Source organism: Xyrauchen texanus, chromosome 1, assembly GCF_025860055.1.
Source record: "Xyrauchen texanus isolate HMW12.3.18 chromosome 1, RBS_HiC_50CHRs, whole genome shotgun sequence".
NCBI classification, from domain to species: domain Eukaryota; kingdom Metazoa; phylum Chordata; class Actinopteri; order Cypriniformes; family Catostomidae; genus Xyrauchen; species Xyrauchen texanus.
In genome coordinates this window covers 35,073,762-35,099,748 of record NC_068276.1, presented here as the reverse complement: position 1 = coordinate 35,099,748, position 25,987 = coordinate 35,073,762, and the positions used below count along the sequence as shown (strand labels likewise).

The window sequence follows — 25,987 nt, the reverse complement described above, 5'->3', positions numbered from 1 at the left end:
GGGTGGGTAGTGTACCTGAACTGCATATCACATCGCCCCAGCTAATGTTAATCTGCAGAGAGTGTTTATGTTAATCTACAGTATAATTCAGCAGTCTGACCTGGTTGTGTGTGTTGGTATCTTCAACAGTATGTCAAAAGAAAGAGAAAATTAAACAAAGTATGCACTATTTTATTGAATCGGGCAATATTACAGCACTGGTGAGATCAGCAGTGTTTGTGGTGGTGCTCAATCATGCTCCTGGAGCATCTATCTTTCTGAGTTTAGTTCCAGCCCTACTCTTACACACCTGTATGTAGTCAAGCAAGAGTTACAACATATACTATACTATAATTAAGTATATGCTTGTAAAAGTCATCAGAAAACTTGGATGCTTTTAAATGGCCATCAATGGAGAAATAGGCTTGTTGCCAACATAATGGTATAGTTATGGCATCTACCAGCAGGGACTTACTAGGGTAACCTGCCACACACTGACACCCTGGCTGCATTCGGATATGCATACTTCACAAATTTTGTAGTATGTCAAAATAAGTAAGTCAATGGTGAAGTATGTCTGAATACTCAGTATTCATAAAACACTAGGTGAGAAATACCTGGATGACCTATTACACCTGCCGAGATTCTGATGTGCACATCCATTAGACAATTTACTATCCCATAACATCACAGGTGGTGCGTACTGTATATGTCACATTCAGAATTTAAGCATAGACTTACTGTTGGCAGTTTCATTTAGGGCATTGTTGGGTTTTATCTTAGTCAGATAAAGGCTTGTTGTTTAAATAATTATTGTAATCCATCTGTTTTCCCCTGCGATGGACTGGCGACCTGTCCAGGGTGTCCCCCGCCTTTCGCCCAATGTTAGCTGGGATAGGCTCCAGCCCCCCGCGACCCTGTACACAGGATAAGCGGTTGACGATGGATGGATGGATGGATCTGTTTTCCCTGTATTCAGTGGCATATTTGTATGGTTATAGTTTAAGTGTTTATGGCTGCTCTACTGTCTCAGTATTGCAGAACTGTGTTACCAAGTGAGAACACGTGGGCTAAAATGTGATGCTCTGAGCAAATTAACAACACTTAATATAAGAGTTGTAACACTCCACCCTGATAAGGGAATACACAGAAACCCACATACTGCTAAATCAAACTGACATTTCACTCACATTTCTGTGCTTCCAGAAAGTAGGGTGTAATATGACTGACATTAGACATATTAATCAATTGAAAAAATTGTTTAATTGAGAGTTCACTCTGGTGTAAATCACCCATCCCATGATGAGCACCAGATAAGGTAAACATTCACAAATAAAATTAAGCTGAGAATCCCAAAGCTTTTGTGTCCATGCAATTGATCCTTAAAAAGTAAGGGTTGATGTTTACAGCAAGTTTTACAATGAGTTCCCTCACAGTGCAAAATTATCAGCCCAAAATTACCTTAAAATTAAAATATAATTAAAGGAAAATCCATTGGAAGTCCAAATGTTCTTTTTAGCATTAGTTATGATTTGCATCAGAGCAATTGCACAATTAAAACTGAGTTTTAACTGGGTTAAACATTTTTTTTTTATGTGTTATCCATGTGTATTATTGTGATTTAATTGAACAATTGCCTTGTAAAGTCATTACCCTCTAGATGAGAGGATGGGTGAGGCAGTTTTAAAACACATACACATACTGTACACTGCACCTCCACCCACACTAATGCTACCACTGTTCCTTTGTAGCTTGACCGTGCTGTCTCACAGCACTATTGTCTGTATTACCGAATGATAACTTTGATGTGTCTTTCTGAGAGTGATGCTGGAATATGTTTCCTTTTAAAGAGACTGTTTCTCTCTGCAGGGAGTCATTAACCACACCTCATCTATTATACACGAGAGAGAGAACAAAAAAACTCTCCGTTTAAAAAGAGTCCCTATGTGGTTCATGTGAAGCATGTATAAACAGTAATAAAGGAACCCCAGTTTAGCAGGAGAAAAGCATTTCTTAGTACTCTGCATATTTCACAAAAGAGAATGAAAGGAGTGAAGGTAATAACAAAGTATGTGAAGGAAAGGAACAGGAAAGAAACAGTCTGTTTAACGGGTTGTTATACTGTTGTTGAAATCTGTATGTAACAGAAGTTCAGCTGACGAAGCAATGAGTAAACACCTTTCCAAAAGAGTAAAAATAAATAAATAAATAAGTAGACTGAAAACTCCAGAAAATACATGTTGTGACAATGAGATGTAATATAATACCTTTTATACAGCTTTGTACAATGCCATTAAAGATACTAAGGGCTCTATTTTTGTGACCGTGCAACAACCTTAAGTTGCGTATTTTCCAATTTTCACGAGAACACATTTTTATATGTGCACATTCAGTGCACCATTTGCATGCAAACTGTGGGTGCACTGAATGTCAATTTGTTATTTTCCTGAAAGATAGGTTATCGCGCTGACGGAGGGAACAAGACGTTGTGTCGATGTAGTGACACGGACAAGTTGGCGGGCGCGAAGGCAGGGAGGCCGCGTTCGCAGGGCCTTGGCTGCGGGTGCTCAGTGTCTGGTGGCCATGACAAAGCAGCTGTGGACACCGATTACGTGACCCAAGGAGTGATGAAACCCCTCTCTTTTTGACAATATGGGTACTGCAGCGCGTTCAGGGTGCGGCAAACAATAGAGAAAAGGAAACAAAGGATTTACATCCCAGCCCTCCAGCAGGGGATGAAGTGGTCTGGATACCAGCTCAGTATCGGATGTCTCGCTCCCTGGGTCGTCTGTCTCAGGGGAGCGTTCCTGGACATCGCCTGCCCAAGTGGCCGAAATTTAGTTTTTTCAAAAACCACGCATAAACGTTATTTTCTCAAAAATACAGACATGTACACACATGTTGCTCACATATTATTGTAGCCCAGTTTGTGCTGAATACAGTGTTATCAGACATTAGCCATTATTATGTTTTTAAGCAACTGAAAAAAGCACAAATGTCAAGGCATGTCAAAACTTCTCTAGGGCCCAAAACACACTCAGACCCCAGAGGGATCAAACAAACATCAAAACTTGGATGAGTTTTTTCTGTAAATGTGCCAAGTGGTCTGGATACCATATCATCCTAAGACCGTGACCGGGCTACGTGCCTAAGTTTCCTTCGACCCCCTTCAGGGACCAGGTTGTGAACCTGCAAGCGCTGCCCCGGGAGGTCGCAGACCCATCCTTTTCGTAGCTTTGTCTGGTACGTGCTTTGCGTATCTATTTGGACCGCACACAGAGCTTTAGTTGTTCTGAGCAGCTCTTTGACTGCTTTGGTGGATGGCGGAAAGGGAACGCTTTCTCCAAACAGAGGTTAGCCCACTGGGTCTGCCTGGATGCCATCTCCCTGGCCTACCAGACCCAGGCCGTGCCCGCCCCCTTGCGGTTCAAAGCACACTCGACGAGAAGTGTGTCATCCTCGTGGGCACTGGCCAACGGCACCTCCCTAGCAGACATCTGCAGAGCAGCGGGCTTGGCAACAACCAATACCTTTGCAAGATTCTATAATCTCAGGGTTGATTCGGTCTCATCCCGTGTTTTATCATGTCCGAGCCGGTAGAACTCGGTAACGCAGAACAAATGACTGGGTGTACCGCTTACACTCAGCGCCTTTCCCCTCTACTGAGAAGAACAAGTGCGCTCTTATCACAGGAGATCCCACTAACTCGGATCCCTGGATGACTCCTCCCTAGCCCTCTGGCCTGCGAATTCAGTAGAGGAATTTGCAACCAGATCCACTACGAGTTTTAAGTGCTCTGTACTGGGTTAGGGCTCCACAGGCCTAATTCCCTTTTCAGGCAACTCCCTATGATGTATTTTCTACAGTATGGTCCCCCTGTTGGCGGACCCGTGTGTCCCTTGGGCAGTCTCTCTGCCCCCGGTCGCTGTGTTTGTAGAGCTACTCCCTTACTAGGTTGGACCTACCACCGCACCACTTCCACGTGTGGCTTGACAATCCATGTGACGTATTGGCCACATGTTACCTCCCCCAAGCCAGGGCTGGATGTGGTCTCCGCAGAGTCTTTTTCCCCTGAAAGAATAGGAATGGAAAAGAACGCCTTCCCCGACGCGTTTTATAGCGTTAAGATAGCCCCAGCTGCTTTATGCTCTATGACGAGAAACATAGAGAGAGAAAAGGCCGGGGCTGGCCGGCTTTTTTCCCATGATAGTCATGTTGCTTATTCCCCCCTCAGGGTTGCTGGGAACCTAAGAACTGTATATGTCACTTTTTCTAGCACGCAGTAGCTTGCTTGCACCTGTGTCATCAGTTCACGTAACATGGTTTAGTGCCTTGCGTTTTTAAATGGGACACCTTGTGTCATTACAATCGACACAACGTCGATTGAGTGACAGAAGGGGAACGTCATGGTTACTGTTGTAACCTCCATTCCATGTTGGTGGGAACGAGACGTTGTGTCCCCCTTGCCATGTCAGTAGACCTACCACTGTAAACCGCTGTACCTTACTCTCAGCTCCTCAGTGCAAAATCTTACTGACAAACGTATGTCTGCTTCCCTTTGTACCCGTATGTCCGGGGGCGGGACATGCAAATTCTGTCTGCCAATTTCTCATTGGCCTTTTCTCAAATCCAGAGGTACGCGAGGCTCTCAAGAAAGACCCCTTGTGTCACTACAATCGACACAAAGTCTCGTTTCCTCCATCAGGGAACGGAGGTTACAACAGTAACTTTTCTTCATAAATTATAGACAAACTGTCTATAAATTCACATGTATATCCCCAGGACATTATATATAGTATCATTACTGTCTTGTAAAGTGTTTTTTGTACTGTATTATGCATGACTGATGACAGAACTACCAGATAATGTACATTTAGTTCTGCCATGTTTCCTATCAAGTGACTCGTTGTGTGACAAACTGCAAAGTGGTATATATATATAATACTAATAGCATGCTTTGTATGCTTGCTATATTAATCAGAGCATAAAGGGGCACTCATTAACAACTTACCCTCCAATCATGCAAATGAGTCAGCTTCCAAACAAAGGAACATTTCCCACTTGGAAATTGCACCTTTCTCATTGGTCAAGCCAGACTCTCAACAACCAAGGCAATTGCAAGTATCGTACCAGTAACTAACTGAAAATAGTTTAGTATAGGAGGTAAATCCCTTTGTAACAAAAGGTGCTTTTTAAATTAAGAATGCAGCATTTTGGAGCTCTTAAATACGATTGCACACTAGCAGTCACAGGTGTTGTATGATGAGTTTGGCTGAAACTGCAAAAACTAACCAGCGGGAAAACAAGCTGCGGAAGAGAGACATGCATTTTCAGCACAAGGGATTGAATGTCCATTTGAAGCACAAGACTGATCTGCTCTGACTGAGCAATATAATTTTATTTTGATATATTTGGTTTAATGATAGTGCCATATTAATCTACTGTATATAATGCTGAATATAATGTACAATGGTGCTAAGGGGGAATATAATTCTAATGTCAAATGGTATGTCTGATTTTATTTCATTAGTAAATTATTATTATTTAACTTGATAAGTATGCACTTCCATTAATTATGTATTTTTTAAAATAATATTTTGGTGCGATCAAAGACATTTTAATTAAAGAACAATAATTTTTGCAAAATTTTAAAGGAAAGGAAATGTTTTGCATATTTCTGTAAAGTAATAATAATAATACAAACTTTCAATCTTAACTTGTCTTGATTCAAGCATTGTTTAAAGAATTGTGAACCGAACCGTGAGTTCAGTATTGTGAACTGAATCATGAGATGATTGAATCGTTACACCGCTACTTATTGTTATACTTTCATCAGCTTAGTTTAAGGGTCTAGATTTTGTCTCCATTTTTGTCTTCATGAACATCTTTTCATGGAGATAATAAAGGAACTTGAATGCATTATGTCATGTCCACTCTGAATCAATAAACCTCTTTTTAGAGACTGTAATAATGCATTTATTTATTTTTTGAGATTTTGTAGTAATCATTAATTTGTCAGTTATAAAAGTGATCATTGGTCATAAGTCATTTTCAGAATTATCTTGCAAAGCTAGGTACTGTGTACATTTTGTGGGTTAACTCAGTGAAGTACTGTGACTTTGTGTGAAATGTTCCTTGATTAAGATGAGATGTCCTGAGATACACTTGTATTGAAAAGTTAATTTGTACATTTGAGTACCAAGTTATGAGCATTAGTTTGTCCTAAAGAAAAATTCAACAGTTCAGATCAAGTCTGTTCAATGTCTATTTTTTAAGTTTTTGTGTGTTACTAAATTAATTAAACAAAGGGACTTCTTTTTTAGCTGCTGTTTGCAGAATACTGATCAGAGAGGATGTCTCATCATTAATTTGGAGCCTTAAAAATAGGATATTGTCCAGAATAAAGAGTCTGTAGAACTGGCGTTGTGTTGTTCATTGTAATTCAGGAGGATCTGTGTTTAACTCTGTCTTTTATTGCCAATCACCTCTGCCATTGAAACAGTGGGGGTACTCTCTAGAAGATCAGTCTTCCAGTCATGCAAACAATTTATCAGTGATGAATGTTTTCAAGTATGTGCTATCTGGACAAGTCTCTTCTGTTAAATGTATTGACCTGATGTGTTTAATCTCATTTAGCTGGGCCATGCCAGAATATAGGGAGCCATTTTGTCAGCTCTTAGTTTTATGGCTCTGTGGAATTTCAGGTGCTCTAGGCCATCTTGGTGAAAGTCTGTTTTAATTATTCTTAATTTCCTTCTGCTGGGCTACTCCTATCCTACTGTACATATTTTAAATTTGTAATTTACCAACAACCTTACACATAAATGTCTAGCAGTAGTCTCAATGGTGAGCAAATGTATTGATGATTTAACACTTGACCTGTTAGACTTATCATCTGCCATCAGACTTATCATCGGCCCTGGTTTTGAGGGCTGATATTGAGATGAATCATGTAATTTTTTGGGTGATAACCAGTGGTTACCATACTATCTTTGTTGAATGAGTAACCTGATTTCTGCAGATCGTTGTCTTTCTGTGTTGCTGACACTTGCTATTTAATGAAATGTGAAATTGTTAGTGAAAGATATGGACAAGATTGGCTAACTTCTGTGTCCTCTCACACACTATACATTTTTTGGCTCTCCACTCATAACATTACAAGTGTGTATTTAACATTTACTACTTGTCTGTGTATATGATGTTATAGAAATGATTCAAAAGTGTCATATCAAAAGTCGTGTGCATGTGTGGTTGAGATGAAAATAATTGCTTTCCCAAAATAAATTCCTTTACCATTGATAATGTCAATAAGCATGAATGTCTTGAAATCTCAATGATCTTGCTGTGTCGTTGATCTGATTTCATGGTGTTTTGCAGATTGTCTTCTCATTGCACTCTTATGTGGAGCTGAATAAAGTCTGGCCCTGCGGAGATGGGCTGATTATAGTTCTGTAGTTGTGTCATGTTTAGCATGAGACTGTTGTGTAGGTTCTGCCACTGCAGAGCTTTACCACTTTGTGTCATGAACTTCCAGGAACTAAAGCAGCAGCCAGGAGGATTTGACAGCTGTCAGCTTCGTATGGAGACTATTTACTATCATTTCTTCTCTCTCTCTCTCTCTGCCCTATTGAATTGTGCCTTTGCCATGGTAACTTTAGAATAGGAATATAAAGGTTGCTTGTTGGCTTGGGTGCTGTTGTCTCGGAGTGTAAGAGAGCGACACATTGCCATCATTAAGTTCTGTAACGACCCTCAACAAAGAGAAAATCAGGGAGCATCCCAGTTCTTTATCACTCTCAATCTCTGTCCTTCTCTCTACTCTCTGCTGATTTGTATGCCTCTTTTCAATGGTGCTTGAATAAAGATGACTACTTGTTATTTCTCCTAGCCTGTTGTAATATCCAGTAGAGTCAATTTTCTTGGCCGATTCCGATTTCCGATTTTTTGCAAGTGTGACCTGCCGATACCGATTTTTTCAGATTCCGATTTTCTTTCTAAGAACTATTATTGACCGCATATACAAACAAAATCTACCTTTCTTCAATGCAACATTTTATTTTCATAATAAAATAAATTATTAAACATTACAATTTCCCCCAAACTGCACTAAGTTACAGGATCTTCTCTCACTTAAACAACTCTCAAAATAAAGTGCTCTGTGACTAGAAAGAGGTAGAAATAACAATTAACTGCAAATGAGTTGCTTTATATAACAAATGTAATTTCACTATTTTTATAAATGGACCTTTTTCTCTTTATTACTCGTCTAACAAAACAATTCCAAAGATCTGAAAAACTGAAGTGTCCAATACGCTCAACTTACGTTAGATGTCCAAATATCAGTTGTAAAACTGGGCACTGCTTCGGGAACGGCTTGTAACCATACCTGTCAACACTCCCGTTTTTCCCAGGAGTCTCCCGTTTCTCCCAAAAACCTCCCGTAATTTGTATGGTCCAAACCACGTTATATTAATAATCACGTCAATGTTTTATTCCAAGGTGGTCCAGTTGCCAGATCTTGAATGAAATGCATCCTACTCACACAATCGACACATCATACAAATTACAAATAATTTGTGACCTCAACCTGGCAACCTACAACCCATTTGCGCTGTTGATATCCGCGCAGGCTGTAGACGCGGGATGTTAAGTCAAGCATCACTGGTAGAGGGTAGGAAAAGACTCAGCTGGTGCTCCGGTGAAAAAAAACAAAATATACATGTACATTTAACAACAGCTGGATGGAAGAATTGAATTTCATATCCCGAAGCCATATCGACAATGCCCACGCCTTTCCAATGTGTGTCGCACTGATTTTAATATCGGACACGGTGGGAAAAATTACGTTACTCAGCACATTAAATCACAACGGCACAATTTGTATAGTATTTAGCCTGCCTCTGCCATCCAGCACCCCACTTCCCCTCTCCCGGATTTGTGTATCCAAATGTTGACAGATAACAGGCTGCGTGTGTGACATGAAACAAGATTCAACAACTCGGGCAACGCAACGTTGGAAAATAACCACCTACTCTGTATCGAGGAAATTTATCAGATTTCTGAACCCTCTGTCCTCAACTGTGGAGAACAGCTGGTCATCCAGGGCCATGAATTCCATAATTTTCCTCGTAATTGCTTTGGTATTTTCGCTGCTCATACCAAGGGATGATAGGAGAGGCTGCTGACTTGTGGCTGGCTCTGAGCTCTGGCTAGCTTTAGCCACTTTCACTTTTAAGCTTCTTTTTTAAAATGGGCATTTTCAGCTGGGTGATGGTGTTTTAAATGTCTAATTAGGTTTGTTGTTCCGAAAGTTATTGTGGTGGTTCCCCACGGTTTACTTTGGCCTTATAATTATTACACATTTCGAACTTTATGTATTCTTCACAGTGATGATCTTCCACACCAATGACATGTTTACGTGCGGCTGTGAAGTTATTGCCTGCGCCGCTGGCAACAAAATGGACCGGCTTGGAATCGGAAAGACGTGAGGCTGACCGGCCGGTCACCGATTCGGACGAGCATGCAGAAAATCGGCTAATTCCGGTCCCTGGCCGGTCGATCGGTGCATCTCTAATATCCAGTCCTTCATGCTCTCTCTCTACCTTTCTCCCTCTGATATTCAAGTTGCTGTATTGGACTTGAAAATCTAAACATTGCCAAAGCTTTAGTAACTTTATACCTGCTGTACACACACATAGGCTACATGCAATTTAAAAGGTTTTCATATAAAATAATAATACTTATAAAATCAAATACAAGTAAAAACCAATACAAGCAATGTGTTATTGCTTCACTACACAAATTATTCTAAGTGTTTTTTGCCTGTTGCACTGTGAAATTTTCCAGTTGGTGGTCCTGTCCCACTGGTTACCCTTTTGTCCTGACAGGACTTCACATACCTTGCAGCAAGGTTTAAGCTTGCTGGACTTTCCCCAACCTGGTCTCAATGAATCATGTTACTATTCCTCTATTTTGGTAAAATGATTTTTACGTGGCTTGTTGTACTATCATTGTAATTACTTTTATTTACTGTCACAAAAATCACAAGTAAAATGGCAGATTATAAATTTATCAGATTATCATAAACACTTACTTATTACCTTGTTTGTCACATAATGCTATTTTATGACACCAACATTCTTTTATTATGGCAACCAACTTGTAAGGCAATAAAATTTTAGCATTTAAATGACATAACCAACTACATTTACAAGCTTGTTCTAGTGTAAATGGGAAACGAGTCCTGAAGAGTTGGCACGTGAGTCGAAAGTGTCATAGAAGCACCACAAAATGACGTGGTTGCTTCAGTTTTTTTTTTTTCATTGCACATTTGCTTTTCAGTTAGCTTTAGGTTTAAGGTTTAGGGTAGGGAGGTCAGTTTTGTTGATTTAAAATCTTGACAGAGCATTAACTTTCAAAGCCTCATCTATTTGGGTGAAAATTAAAGGAATATTCCGGGTTCAATGCAATTTAGCTTAATTGACAGCATTTGTGGCAAAATATAGATTTTGAATGGGATGAGCGATATGACCAAAATCTTATATGTGTAATTTTATATCACGAAAGCGATGTATATCACAATATAACAATTTGGGAAATTCTATAAAAATATTGGCTTATATATTAAATTACCATATTGTAATGTCTATGTTTGGGTAATTGAAGTGAATAAATATAAGTGATTTAAAAACTTTACTGTAAGTGAAAAAAAAAAAAAAACCTGTTTATAAATCATTCTTACCAATATGCTAAATTTTACATTCTGCCACATTTCAGTCTGATATGTTGTTAACCAATATTATTATAAACTTTCCTCAAGAAACTTGAGATTTTCTAGATAGTAATACATAAGTAAAAAATAATGCAACCAAAATAAACGATTCTTTGAGAAAATATCCAAAATTATGTAAAAAATTCTCACAGAAAATAAATTTACAGGAGAGCTCTGTGCTCTCCTATTAAATATCAGGAATCCATCCAGACTCGTGGGCACTTGCATGCTCAAGAGATAGAGCATGCGATCGCTCACATGAAACACAGATGCACGCGTCAAATGAGAAGCATACTAAGCTCTTATGAAAATGCTAAATTAATGTAATTGAATTTGCATGGCCAGCCGCCAGTTTTTTTTCAAATCTGTCCATGTTTTTTAAATTCTCTCAGTCGCACGTGAAGCCCTGCCCACAGAAAGATAAGCCAAAGCTGCGCACATGGCTATTTGCATATCACGATATACACAATATAGCAAAATCTGTTATCGATTGACGGTTTATATCATTGCCATATTATATATCTTCATATCACTCATCCCTAATTACAACAAAAACTATTTTTAACATGGCCCTACTTTTCTTTTAAAATAAAAGCACAAATCTGGGTTACAGTGAGGCACTTAAAATGGAAGTTAATAGGGCCAACATTTGAATGTTAAAATTCTCACTTTTTCAAATGTATAGCCACAAGACATTAACAATATGCATACAAACATGATTTTAGAGTGATACAATCACTTACAAACCTTTTCTTTGCATAAGTTATAGACGATTGTAGAACCTCATTGCCATGACAATGCAATGTCTACAAACCCTAAAATGACAAATAATGAAAATTTAAACAAATGTACTCAAATGATATATGAGTTTTAACAGAATAATTAATGAAAGTTATTTTATAAAATTATAAACTTCACATTTTTTGTCTTTAAAAATTGTCCACATTCACTTCCATTGTAATCAATCAATCAACATACAATAGAGAAAATGAAACACAATAGTAAAGACGAAAAATATCAAGAATAAAAACAATAAAACAGTATATACATAAAAATCGCAATCAATAAACTTCCATCATTTCAACATTTTCAAAAGCTGAAGAATAAAAATATGATTTAAGGGAAGATTTTAAAATAGCTAACGATGAAGCAGACCTCACGTGATCAGGGAGACTATTCCAAAGTTTTGGTCAGGCCACAGAAAAGTCCCAATCATCCTTGGATTTACAACTATTGGGGACACACAAAAATTATTGATTGGAAGATCAGAGCCCTCTTGTTGGAGAGTAAGGTTGGAGAAGGTCACAAATGTATTTTGGTGCAAGACCAAACAATGCTTTATAAACATAAATGAGGATTTTAAAATCAACCCTGAACTTAACAGGAAGCCAGTGAAGAGATGCCAATATGGGTGAAATGTAATCCCTCTTTTTTCAGAATCAGAATCTGCTTTATTGCCAGGTATGCTTACACATACAAAGAATATGTCTTGGTGACAGGAGCTTCCGGTGCACAACAATACAATACAGCAACAAGACAGAGATAATAATAATAATAAAATAAATAAATAAAAATAGAATAGAAATGAAAATAGAATATAATAGAAAATAAAGTATATATAGATATACATAATAAGTCATATATATATATATATATATATACACACACACACACACACACACATGCTGTGCAAATACAAATCTGTTATATACAGTGCAAGGGAATGTAATGTGAGAAGAGGTAGGATGTGTTGGATAAATATAAAATATAAATATAAAAAGACTAAGCTGTGAATTGCACATAATTATTGCTCAATGGGGCAGTTTTAACTGTTCATGAGATGGATAGCCTGAGGGGAAAAAATTGTTCCTGTGCTTGAGTGTTCTGTTGCATCGGCCAGAAGGCAACAGTTCAGAAACATAATGGGCAGGGTGGGTTGGGTCCAGAGTGATTTTTCCAGCCTTTTTACTCACTCTGGAAGTGTATAGTTCTTGAAGGGGGGGCAACCCCAACCTCTGATGGGCCTTTTGACCCTGATAAAAACCTGGCTGCTGCATTTTGAACAATTTCCAGATCTTTACTAGAAAGAAAATGTTTTCGCTTTGCAACAGATCTGAGATGAAAGAAGCTTCCCTTAATAGCAGCACTAATCTGTTTATCAAAAATAGAAGCGAAGAGTCAAAAATGATTCCAAGATTGTTAACTTTTTTTTTGTACATTGGAAGAAAGTGGACCTAACTGTGCTTCCAAGATAAAATCAACACTTCAGTTTTACCTTCATTTAACTGCAAACAAATATTTACCATCCAACTTTTAATGTCTTCAAGGCACTTCAGCAGATTCTCAAATGGGCAGTTAGTGTCTGGTCTAACTGGAACGTAAAACTGTAAGTGTAAGTGCCACACTGTAACCTTAATTTTTGCTTTTTTATAGAAGGGGAGGGATGAGTCAAAATTTATTTTTGTGGTAATCAGCATTATGCCACAAATGCTGTCGATTTAGCTTAATTCATATTGAACCCAGAAGAACTCTTATAGTGCCACACATTTCACCTCTGCTGTGTGTAATGAACAATGTAATGTAATTAAGCAAAGATTTGCCACAGTCATATAATTTTTATGAGATCAGGCTGACTTTCCACTAGTAGGTATGGCAGTTTGTACTTGTGTGATGGAAGTGATGGGGAAAGAAGGTGCCCCTTAAGTGCAGTTTGTTTCTGCTTCTACTTATTATGGGTGCAGTGGCCTTTCTCTATGGCTGTGCTGGCTCTAGTCTGTGTTTACATTGTATGTAGGCAGGACTTTTCTTAGTCTATTGTTGGTCATTGTGTACTTGCCGGTATTTTTCCAATGGATCTTATTCACTAGTGCCAAATTGATGGGAATTCATGACAGGAATGAAAACGAGGCTGTGAGGGATTGACTTACAGTCTCTTTAATGGTTTGGACTATTTTGGAAATTAGTGTTGATCGTTCAGCTGACAAAAAAAAAAAAATGTTTAGTAGGTATAAAAACTCCAGAAAAAACTAGTACAAATTAGATGTGACCTAAGAGCTTTATACAGTGAATGCCATTGAAGAGACTGTACTTCTTTCTCTGACAGCCTCATTTTCATTTCAGCCCAAAACATTTATATAGCACTACTGTGAATAAGATCCATTTCTATTCTCTGTTTAGTGACAGATAATACTTCAATTTGCTTCGTTAAGCTGTGGCTTCTGTCCAATGATTTATGTATTTTTCTTCATGTTTTAATCAGTTCTAGGTGGTCATGGAATTTAATTTCTCTCTCTCCCTCCCTCCCTCTCTCTCTCTTAGGGCTGGGATAAACGATTATTTTTTAAACGATTAATCTAGTGATTTAGTTTTTCGATGCATCGATTAATCTAACAATTCATTTTTTCAGTCCGATTCGATTAATCGACTTGTGACAACACCGGTAATACCGGTTTCATCGGGGGTGGGGGTGTATAAAATGTAAAAAAAAAAACATTTGCCGGGAGTTTGATTGACTGGCGATCTGATCAATCAATCATAAGACGCCATTTTTGTCCGACAAAGTAGTCCGGAGAGAGAAGATTAACGTCGGTGGATTTTAATTTGAATAATGGATTGTAGGCTACTGTACCGACGTCTTTCCGCGGTTAAAACAACAGCCCTTCTGATGTAGGCTTCATTCATGTTTAGCCTATTTGATGCTATAAATTAACCAAGGAAAAGATGATCGGTTCACGAGCAGGTTTAACTGAGGCAATCTGTCACGACACATTAAAGAGCCACAAAATAGTAGGCCTATTTATGGTTTAATTTTCTTTGAATAACCAAATTTGAAAGTTGAGACTTTATTAAATGTTACCTGCTTGGTCCTGTCTGTCAGCGTGTTGTCAGTGTCCTCTATGTATTTTTCTCGACATTCATAGCTATAAGCGCATTATTAATAGCTATAAGCGAAAACTTTAGGTGTCGACAACGTATTATAGCCTACTCCAACATCGATTGCGTCGACGTCAGCGTTGTCCCAGCCCTACTGTCTCTCTCTCTCTCTCTCTCTCTCTCTCTCTCTCTCTCTCTCTCTCTCTCAATTATTTTCAATTCAAATTAGCTTTATTGGCATGATTGTATACAATGCACAATGTTGCCAAAGCATTAAAAAAAGACATACTTTTTATGTATAACATACATAAAGTAAAATAATGAAACATGATTATTATTATTATTATTATTGTAAGTGTTAAATGTAAGTGCACAAAATGTAAAAAAAGAAGTAACTACAGAGAAAAATGACTAACAGTAAATTAAACTGACACTTTCTGTATTTAATGAGGGATCACCCTCTCTCCCTCAGATCATGACATGAGAACACATACTCTACTGCTAAATATATACATTCAGCTTTCTCTCCTAGAACATATGAAAGTTTCTACACATTACTCTTCTGAATTCAGGCAGTATCTGTCCTATGAGTTTGACTCCTTGTGTGGAGTGTGAACACTCTCTCTGGGTCTCTAGTTCTGTCTATGCCGACCCGTCTCTACAGCTAGACTGTGCTTAGCCTACTCACACGATATTTCGTCAGAAGCTTTCTCTGACAGAGTCTTTAATTTTGGTCAGCTATGATGACAATTTATATTCTGTCTCATCTTTTTGGAAATAGGTTCATTTTTTATTTCTGGAGTCATGTTTTGTATTTGTTTTAATTTTGCCTTCCTGAATTTAATTGATACATTTAGCTGGTGCTTGTCCAGCTAAAGGATCATTCTCCGGGTGTGCTGCTCTGTGTATAAATGCACAGTTATAGTGATTTTCTGGGGAAGAGTCTGATAGGTGGAACTAGAATTTACTGGCTCTCTTTTGAATGTCAGTCAAGAGAGGTAATCTGACCAGTTCTGCCCTACAGCCCAGGTTAGAAGCACTTCTGTGTATTCCCTTGATATTTTACAAATCGAGGTGGAAAGTTTCAATTGAACAATTGTCCCAGGATTCATAATTTAGTTTATATTTGGGTCCCCAGATTTTACTGCCATACAGAAGGATGGGTTTGATGACACTGTCAAATATTTTTAACCACAGTTTGATTGGGGGGTTATATTTTAATAATATTTTTCCTTACACTGTAAAATGCCCTATGAGCCTTTTCTGCCATGTCAAATTGTCCAGAAGCCAAGATTGTCAGACCTAAATAACTGTAACTGGTATCATGGCTAAGAATTTCTCCCCAAATGTAAAAACATACTTTTGTCTTTAAGACGATTTTTCTTTTGAAAAATTATGAGTTTAGACTTGTCCATGTTTGTTGGTAAAGTCCAGTTACAGTAATTTTCTAGAATTGAGAGGCTTTCAAGTAATCTCTTCAGTAGGTGTCAGAAGCAGCAGGTCATCTGCATCAGAAGACATTTGATTTCTCAGTCCTCTAGATTGAGCCCTTGGCTAGAAGATTTTTTAAGTTTTATGGCCAATTCATTTATGTAAATCTTAAATAAAGTTGGGTTTAGGCTGCAGTCTTGGTGAATTCCTTTATTCAGGCTGAAATATTCAGCTCTTTTGTTAAGTATTTTAATGCAGCATTTGTTGTTTTTGTACATGTCCTTAATTAAATCATATACCTTTCCTCCTATTTCACTCTGAACCAGTTTTAGGAAGAGTCCGTTATTCCAAACTGAATCAAAGGCTTTTTTTTTAAGTCATTGAAGCAACCAAATATTTTTCCTTGTTTTCTTTGGTGGGCATGTTTGTGTACAAGTGTGTGCAGTGTGTAAATACGATCAGTTGTTCTCTGTTTTGGCATAAATCCAATTTGACAGTTGTTTATGTCTTTTGTTCTTGGAGACAGTGGACAAATCTGTCATTCATTATAAAACAGAGTAGTTTGCCAAGATTGCTGCTCACTGAAATGCCCCTGTAGTTGTTTGGGTTAAATGTGTCAGCTTGTTTGAAGAGTTTGTTGGTTTTATTTTCTTTCCAATTCTCAGGAAAGTGTCCTGATTTTAAGAGCAAATTTAATAATTTGTAAATGGCCTCATTTAGTTTGGGGCTGCCATGCTTCAACATCTGAAACACAAAATGTTAGATTTTTGAGTTATTAGATTTTTTAAATCGCTGTCTTAGTGTGGACGGAAGGCCAAAATGGAGAGAAAAAGACACATGGGGTCCTGCTGCTCCTTGGGTTACCGCTGGGGCAGCAACCTCCACAACACACGCCGGTCCTCCGTTTGGGCCTGGAGGAGCACCTCAGTCCACAGCTCTGTAGGGGGAAGCCAACCAACGTCCCAAGGACGCTATCCAATGGAGTGGCTGAAGGTCTCCTGCATGTTCCGTCTTATCATGCTCATTAAGTTTAAGTTATTAAGCTTGCTGTTTTATCTAAAAGAATTTTGTTTAGTCCCCTTAGATAGTAGACACTTTAATAAGAGTAACATTATTTCTACTCAGAGGTCATGACCGCTAAAATTTACAAAGATAGATCAACATTACCTAAGTTCAAAATAGCTTTATATAATCATGCCATATTACAATAACCAGAGGTTTAGACTTCACCCTATTTAGGTTGGTCAATCAACTTCACGTTGTCCTAAACGGAAATTCCATATCGAGCCTGTACACACTAAGTACACTTGAACTAATGCCAATTTGTTAGTCTCGGTCAGTGTGGCCCGTGCTCCACTCAGAACTGAGCTTTAGTCCACTACTAACCTGGTCGTAGATTTGCGGAAACATGGATTTAACGTAATCTACTAAAGACAATAATTTCAGAGTAAATCAGAATAAACTCAAATGTAACAATTTATTTACCAGGCAAAATAATCTATTCATCAATTCCAATTAGACATTAATAAGTCAAATTCAAACATTTAATCAATACATAAGAAATAAGAATTGCATACCTGGTAGAGAAAAAGTACTCATATACGGAACCTGGGTGTCCAGTTTGATGAAATTTGACAGACATATTAGTGCTGTCATAGGTTCCAATTTCTTTCAGCTATGTCTGAAAAGAAAAAAAAGATCTGAAAAATGTTAGAAAAGAGAAAATGTTAGAGATAGCAGTTCATGCTTTCATCACTTCTCTGGATTACTGAAAATCTCTATTGTGGAATTTCCAAATCTCTTGTTGCTCGACTTCAATTAGTTCAAAATGCAGCAGCAAAATTTCTAAAAAGAGGTCAGAAGTACGACAATAGCGTCTGGCTGCAGACTTGCACTCTCAGACTTGCACGCTCAGACACGAGCGCTTCCGCTGCAAGTGACGTCACTTGCACGCTCAGACACTAGCGCTTCCGCTTCAGCGTAAACTATTGACTTGTTAAAAGTTTAAATAATGTAAATCGCTGGTACAATTTTCTGAATTGGCTGCAAAATGACAATTTCATTATTATTACTATTACTGAACAAAACGAGCTAATGCCTGTCAGTCTAACTCTGTTTACTTTAAACAAAGACTGGCTGTGTCGGATTGAGAACAGATCATTCAAAAATCGTTTAGTAACATTATATATATATATATATATATATATATATATATATATATATATATATATATATATATATATATATATATATGCTGTTACATGATAACATTTTTACATTTTACCTTAATATACGCTACTTTTTATCTCTGATACAAATAAAAATAAATTAATGTTATGCCTAACAACCACTCACGGTATTAAATACATAAAGGAAACTATTTAATAGAGTGCTATTACATGGTTTGCACGTTGAACCCAGTGTAGTTCAATAGCGTTTGGACCGTCCCGTCCTGTTTTAATGTCTACATTTTTTGTAAAATACGTACTGTAAAATACATGCAATATTCGGTCATTCGACCTTGCATCTCAGTTCAGTTCAGCACAGCTCATTACATTAGCGGAAGCGCTTGTGTCTGAGCGTGCAAGTCTGAGCGTGCAAGTCTGAGAGTGCAAGTTTGCAGCCAGACCCTTCTCAAGTACGAGCATGTTACCCCCATTTTAAAATCACTTCTCTGGCTGCCGGCTCAAGCTAGAATTGATTTCAAAATTCCCATTTACTTGCCAGACTTACTCAGGGCCGGGCCAAGCCTTTATGGGGCCCAAAGCAGAATTTGATTTGGGGGCCCCTTTGTGCTGCCAATACAATTGAATATTTTCAGTGCTTGATTATTTGCACACTATAAATCTAACACATCATTATCAATTGTATTAGTTGTAGCTGTGTTGCTTACATCATACCAATGTCTGCCTGGCATGTTTTACCCTTCTACGGTTTTTAATTGTAGCAGTAGCAAATCCACAAGCTTGGTCAGGTGTTAATTTGCACTTTATTATTCAATGTCTTACAGTACTAAGTCACATACTTAATGTGGTGTACTGAAAAGTAGCTAAATATACCAGCAGATATCTTTGTTACATTTACAGTAACAAGTTTAATTTGAATTGCCACTTTAATTGCTTTTGAATTAAAAGTAAAAAAAAAAAAATAGAAACGTGCAAAAGTGCAGAACAATCAACTACAAATAAAATAACTTAAGATAAACAGTATTACATTAATAATTATAATTAGAAATATTAATCTTAGGATATTCTACAGTAAACTGATACAAATACAAAGGCTGCTGTGCTATTAACTTACCTGCCACATCCGCTGAGGTTGAAACAGACATGGATGACTGATACAACAGTAGGCTTAGTGGGTGCTGGTGCTCCTCACCTGCAGAGATGAAAATAATAATAATAATTATTTTTTATTATAATAATAATAAAAACTAGCGATGTTAGATGTCATATTAGAAGGTAATGCAACTGCTTTCCGCCCTGTTCCTCCTCCATTGAAAACAGGTAGGGGCCCCTCCCAAACTGGCTCCTCAGTTCCGGGGATTGTACTACCTGCCGGTTTCCCCTGTCCCTCTACGTTCTCACTCCCAGGGTGGTGGACCCGCTGTAACAAGCACGGGCTTGGAGCCTGGGCCAATCTGTTGGAGCTGCAGGGAGCCTCTGCATTTCCGGGACTAATGCCCGGTGATAGAGGTGGGGTCATTAGTTCAGGTCCCCGACGTGCTGCAGGCCACCCCCGATCGAGGTGGGATACCTAGTGGGTACTGCAAACCCGTGGGAATTAAGGGGGGTACATACCAGGCCTTGGTAGATTCGGGTTGGAGCCAAACCTCCATCCATCAATGATTCAAGACAATGCTTTGGGTGCTAGTCTCAAGTTGAAGGTAAGGTGTGTGTGTGTGTGTGGGGATATCCATTTTTATCCTGTAGTGATTGTGACGATTCAATTTCGGAGACAAAAACATAGTGTCGAGGCTTTGGTAGGGTTGTGCCGATGGACGATATCATCGTCCATCGTGATGGCTGACCAACATCACGATGTAGAGCCACCATCGTGATGCCACGCCCCCTTTTGCGAGTCTTGCTAGTGTGACTCACTAATCCAAGTCTCTTCTATAGTTAGCCTAAAAACTTTGCAGGGATTGCTCTGTAAATTAAATTGAGAATATAACTAATGCATATATGCTATTTTAAATACTGTAGTTTATGCCAGAGACGTGACATGTTAGTCTGTGAAAATACCGTGTCAGGCAGGCTACACAAATATTGATCTTGACATTGTTAGCTTCTTGTCTTTTTTTTACATGTCTTACACTGTACATTTAGATTAAAATATTTTATGTTGTAGGCTACAAGAAAATAGCCTTTATTAATTAATTATTGAGCAAGTCTCAGAAAATCTTGCTCATTGTCACATAGCTCTTGTATACACTGAAGCGGCAGTTTAAGATAAACCCAGACCAGCGAACGTCAAATAACTTTTGTCTGGTTAATACTTTTAAAGAACAATTTCCTTGGCCATAAATCCATAATGTCAAATCAAATGAAAGAAACAAGGTGAATATGAATAACACACATTTATTAAAACATAGAAGAACAACAAATGAAACGGGAACAAAGAAAACGGGAACAACACTCAGACCGAAAATCGGCATTAACATTTCACTTATAATTAGCAGCACAATTAACTTCAGCACTGGCTACAAAATAAATTATGTTACTGAAATATTGTAAAGTGGTCATATGAACTACACAAATGAACGTTTAAAAAATAATATGCAAAATCGAATAGCTCCGCAACGGAGGGTGAAAAATGCGTAAAGAAGTCTAATATCTTTCACCATAGACCATGTTGAAATTTCGATGTTTCTGGCCAGAAATACCAACATATTCACTTTATCTGGTTTTAATAAGCTGCGGATTGGAGTAACTACACTACCCGCTGTGCTGAAGACCCGCTCTGATGGAGTACTGGTAGCACATATGCACAGATATTTCCGTGCTAATCTTGCCATGAACGGAAACCTTTTGTCATTCGTTTTCCACCAAGTCAGCGGGTGCTCTTCCCCATCAATGGCCATTTCCTGCAGGTACATGGTCATTTCTGCCTCGACCTTTTGCTCATCAGTGAGTAAAATAATGAAATTATAGTTTTTAAGTGGAAAATAGTATTTATGTAAAGAGATATATTAAAATAAAAAGTGCACAACTCTTCTTAAGTGAAAGCTAAAAAAAAAAAATGCTTCACGTGTCGTGCAACCTACTGATAAAGCGCCGACGAGTCATTAGTTGGGTTAGTAAAATAACGAAATTATCATTTTAAATATAATTTTTGAAAATTATATGAAATTATATAATCCCGCCACGCCACGCCCCGCCCCACCCCACCGACGATATCATCGTCCATCGCAATGTTTTACTGTCAACATCGTCAACTGCCAATTTAGGGGACATCGCCCAACCCTAGGCTTTGGTTAGATTGCGTCTCTCCCATCCACTAATTCTGGGCATGAATTGGCCAGTGTTTTCCACTTTATTAAGAGAAAATTGTGCGGATGGGCCCTGCAACAGCGTCTCGGTGTGGGATTTGTGCTGCACTAGCTGGGGAAGCAGGGCTGGGGCCATCTATGTCAGCTCCATGTCAGGATGACATGGGGAGAGGGAAGTCTTGGATTACCCAGCCCTTAGACGGTTTCCCGCTGGGGATTTCCCTCTGGAGCAGATGTGAGATGAGACTCTTAGGCATGCCTTCGACCAAGTGAAAGTGATTGATGGTCACCGTCTTCAGCCAAACATTGCACTCACCTATCCATACTTTTTTATTATAAATGACAGGTTGTATTGAGTGACGCAGCATGTACAGACAAAGGAAGATAAAACTCAGTTATTGATACCGAAGAACCATCAGGAAATGTTATTCCAGACGGCTCATTATAATCCGAAGGCGGGTCACTTGGGGCAGGAAAAGACACTGAACCGTCTAATGGCCTGTTTCTTTTGGCCGGGCATTCGCAGTGATGTTCACAGATGGTATGCGGCAGGCTGTGAATGTCAGCTGGTGAATCTGCTGGCCACCACAAGTGTACCAACTTCCTTTCATTGAGGTCCCCTTCGAAAGAATTGGTATGGACCTCGTTGGGCCTTTAGAGCGGACGGCACGCAGGCAACACTTTTGTATCCGAAAAATCCTCATTAATCAAGGCACTATTTTTATGTCCCTTACACTATGCAAGCTGTATGAATTATTGGGTATTAAATAGATTCTGACAAGCGTCTACCATCCGCAAAATGGACGGCTTTGTCGGTTTAATAAAACCCTGAAAGACATGATTCATAAGTTCGTGCACGAAGATGCTCGGAATTAGGATAAGTGACTTGAACCACTGTTATTCGCAGTTCAAGAGGTCCCACAAGCCTCAACGGGGTTCTCCCCATTTTAATTATTATATGGGCGTAAGCCAGTAATATAAGACAGTAATAGTCTTAGATGTCGTGAGGTAAATTGGGAGGAGGGACTTTCAAACAGCCAAAATGAAATTCAATACGTTCTTGAACTCAGAGCAAAACTCCACACATTAGGGCAACTATCACAGGAGAATTTGCTACAGTCTCAAGAATGTCAGACCCGGCTGTATAACAGGGAGCTTGTCTACGGGAATTTACACAGTGAGATAAAGTCCTTATATTACTATCCACATGAAGCTCTAAATTACTCGCAAAGTAGCAAGGGCCCTTTGAAGTCACACAAAGAGTCAGGGAAGTCAATTATGAGGTTATACAAACGGCTAGGGTTGGAGCACGGCAAATTTTCCACCTCAACCTCTTAAAAATGTAGAGAGAGGTGGTCCCCGTGGCTTTGGTGACTGTGGTACCGGAGAGGGAAGAGCTTGGGCCAGAGGTGAACTTAAAAGCCAATAGCGGCACGCTGGTCACTTGCGGAGACCACCTCTCAGAATTCTGAAGCGTGTTCTCGCACCTTCGATCTTGGGATTTAAGAATCAATATTGAGCGCAACCCTGTACTACAACAGGAAAGCACTCGCATTTGCATCCAAATTTCGTGCTATGTGACTAAATTTAATATATTTGGCAACTGGCTGGTAAATGATTACATTTCTCTCATGTAGTTTAGTCGTGAAGTGTTCAGCAGCGAGATCCTTTCGCAGCATGTTGAGAGTAAAAGTTGTTCTGTGTAATGTGTGTCCAAGACGAGATCCACCAACATGTCATTGAATACTGTCTCTTTTAATACCTTTTCTATTCTTCAAAGTCAGTTATTGATCAAAAACAACATAATTTTTTTTTAAATTCTAATCATGCATCAAACAGAGGTAAAGCCATTTGAATCCTCTCTAGTTAATATTAACTAATTTGAAGGTGTTGTTTGCTGAAATGCTGGTTTTTGTTAAAGAGACAGTACCGGTTTTAGCATGTGTTCAACAAATCAATGTAAATACCTGTACAAAGTACAAATTATGCAATTTAATAATAAATATATAACAAAAATTATATATGAAATATAATATCTTATTTTTGAGTTAATACATTTATTTGTTCATTTAAAAAAAAATCAAAAATGTGACAAATAGTGAAAAAGTAATAAAATATAATTTGTAAAATTTATATTTTCCTAATGTACCTAGTGAAACGGTCTCCTGTATAATTAACAGCATTATCTGGGAGATAATTTCTTACATATGTAATCAAAAGTGACATTATAAATAAACCCATATGAATGGATATTGAATCAAAATTGAGAAGGAATAAAAAGAGCTTGCGAATTGGAAAATCTGTATCAATATCCAGTCCTATTTTTTATATGTCTTTTTGACAGTCCCATGAAATTGCTGGAAATGAGAGCAGGAATTGAAAACAAGGCTTTTTTTATTTTCTTTTTTTTTATAATAGCCTATTATTGCCTTTCTAATTCGAGTCATTTTTTCAGCTCTGCATCAGCAACACAACTAGATTGAACGTCACTTGCAACTAGTGGTGTAATAGTATGAAATGTTCAAGGTACGATAACCTTTAAAAAAATACAGCAGTATCATTGTATTAAGCTGCCTTGCAAAAATGATTAGAAAAATACAGCAATGAGTCATCTGACTGCATGATGGCTCAGGATTTAAACATTGACAACATAATCAATTATAATACATAGACCTATATTAAAATATTACTTTTTCCCCTGGTATTTCCCATTAGGTGCATCTTGTGAATGAAGGAATAACTACACCAAGTGAAATGGATACAATTATGCAAGTTTTTATGCCGTTTTTAAATATAATTGTAATGGTAAGATAGGAAGTCGTCTTGTTCTCCCCCTTTATGATAACATTAAAACCATACATTTGTTGACTGTTTTGCGCCAACATCTGTATGCTCTTTGCATATTTTCACACAATATACAGATTTACATTTGAGATAAAAACATAATATATATAATTTCCAGAATACGCTGTTTGTCTTGCGTATCTACAAGTGTCTGACTGGCTTGTGTATGACTGGCAAGTGATTTGCTTCAATTCTGATCACACTTTTTATCGACAAAGTTTACAAAGTTTTCCTTTGTGTTTATTCATTTATCTGTTCCAATAAAGTAAGCTTGCATTTAGACCCGCTCTCTTCGTCTGCCTTCGCTGCCTCCGTTCGTAACAGACGGAGGGAAATATAGGTTCAGGCTTTGACATTTCAGTGCACTGCACTCTCTCTCTCTCTGCCGTGCAGTTTGCATGTGTGGCTTTTAAAATGATGAGACATACATCACAATTTAGAGATTTATTTATACATTTATATGATGCTGTGCAAATGTAGCTGATTCTTTCTTAAATGAACTGATATTTACAATGGAAACTTTAATTCCTTTACTTTGATTTTAGAAAAAAAAAAAAATAAAAAAAAATATATATATATATATATATATTTTTTTTATAGTATTACCGTGAATGCAATACGGTGAATTACAAATGTCAACGGTTTGATAACCGTCTCTTTTTAAAACCATGGTATATCATGAAACCGTGACACATCCCTACTTGCAACACTTTCTAAGGGGGCTTTCACACTAGCACTTTTGGTGCGCACCCCGGTTCGAATGACGTTAGAGTTCGGTTCGTTTGGATGATGTGAACGCTGTCTTCCGAAACCACGAACCGTACTCGAGTCCGCTTAAAAAGGTGGTCTGGGGTACGGTTCATGTGAACTCCAGTACAGTTCGCTGCTGATATGAACGCATTCGAACCAAACCGCGGAAGTGAACCAGTATTGATGACGTATAATGTGGTCGTCAGTCTCACACGCGTCACTTTCAAAATGAGCGGAAAGGGTTTACTTTTGTGCGTGCGTGCGTGTGTGTGTATACACTTAAACCTTGACGAAAAGCGGGATTGACGCACACGCACTGCAAGCAGAGAGATGATTTCTGCTTGCCTTCACAAAAATTGTCTTCGGCGGACAGCCCGCTGTCTTTTGAACGATTTCAGTATTTTTGCGGCAGACAGACGCAAGTGTGTTTCTGTATCTTGATGTTGAAAACAAAACCAAAGGTTAAAAAAAAGAAGAACAAATGTGAACCGAGCAAGTCTGTTCATTGAATTTTGACGCCTTTTCATTTCGCAGTTATCAAGCAACACGATTACGCACCAGCTGCAGCTTGATGACGCAAGCGTACCGCGGTTCGGATACAAATATATAATGTGAACACAGTCCATCGGGGGCAGGGGGGAGGGGGGAGCAATCGAACTCGGGTTCGGAACAGGCAATCGAACCAAGTGTGAAAGCCCCCTAAGGTTTAGAGTATTTTATTACTCCAGTACACTGTAAGATTTAAGGCTGTTGTTTAAGCCCTCATCTGCTTGCACTATTCAAACATTAATAAACTGCAATGAGAAATCAAGACCTTTGAACACATTTTATTTACAGAGATGCATTTG

At 38.3% G+C, this 25,987-nt stretch overlaps 1 protein-coding gene across 3 annotated transcripts in view; it reads left to right on the top strand.

Annotated features, from left to right (window-relative positions):
• The window catches only part of LOC127637311 (adenylate cyclase type 2-like), a 105,303-nt gene that overhangs the window by 32,104 nt on the left and 47,212 nt on the right, over positions 1-25,987 (top strand). The window lies entirely within an intron of this gene.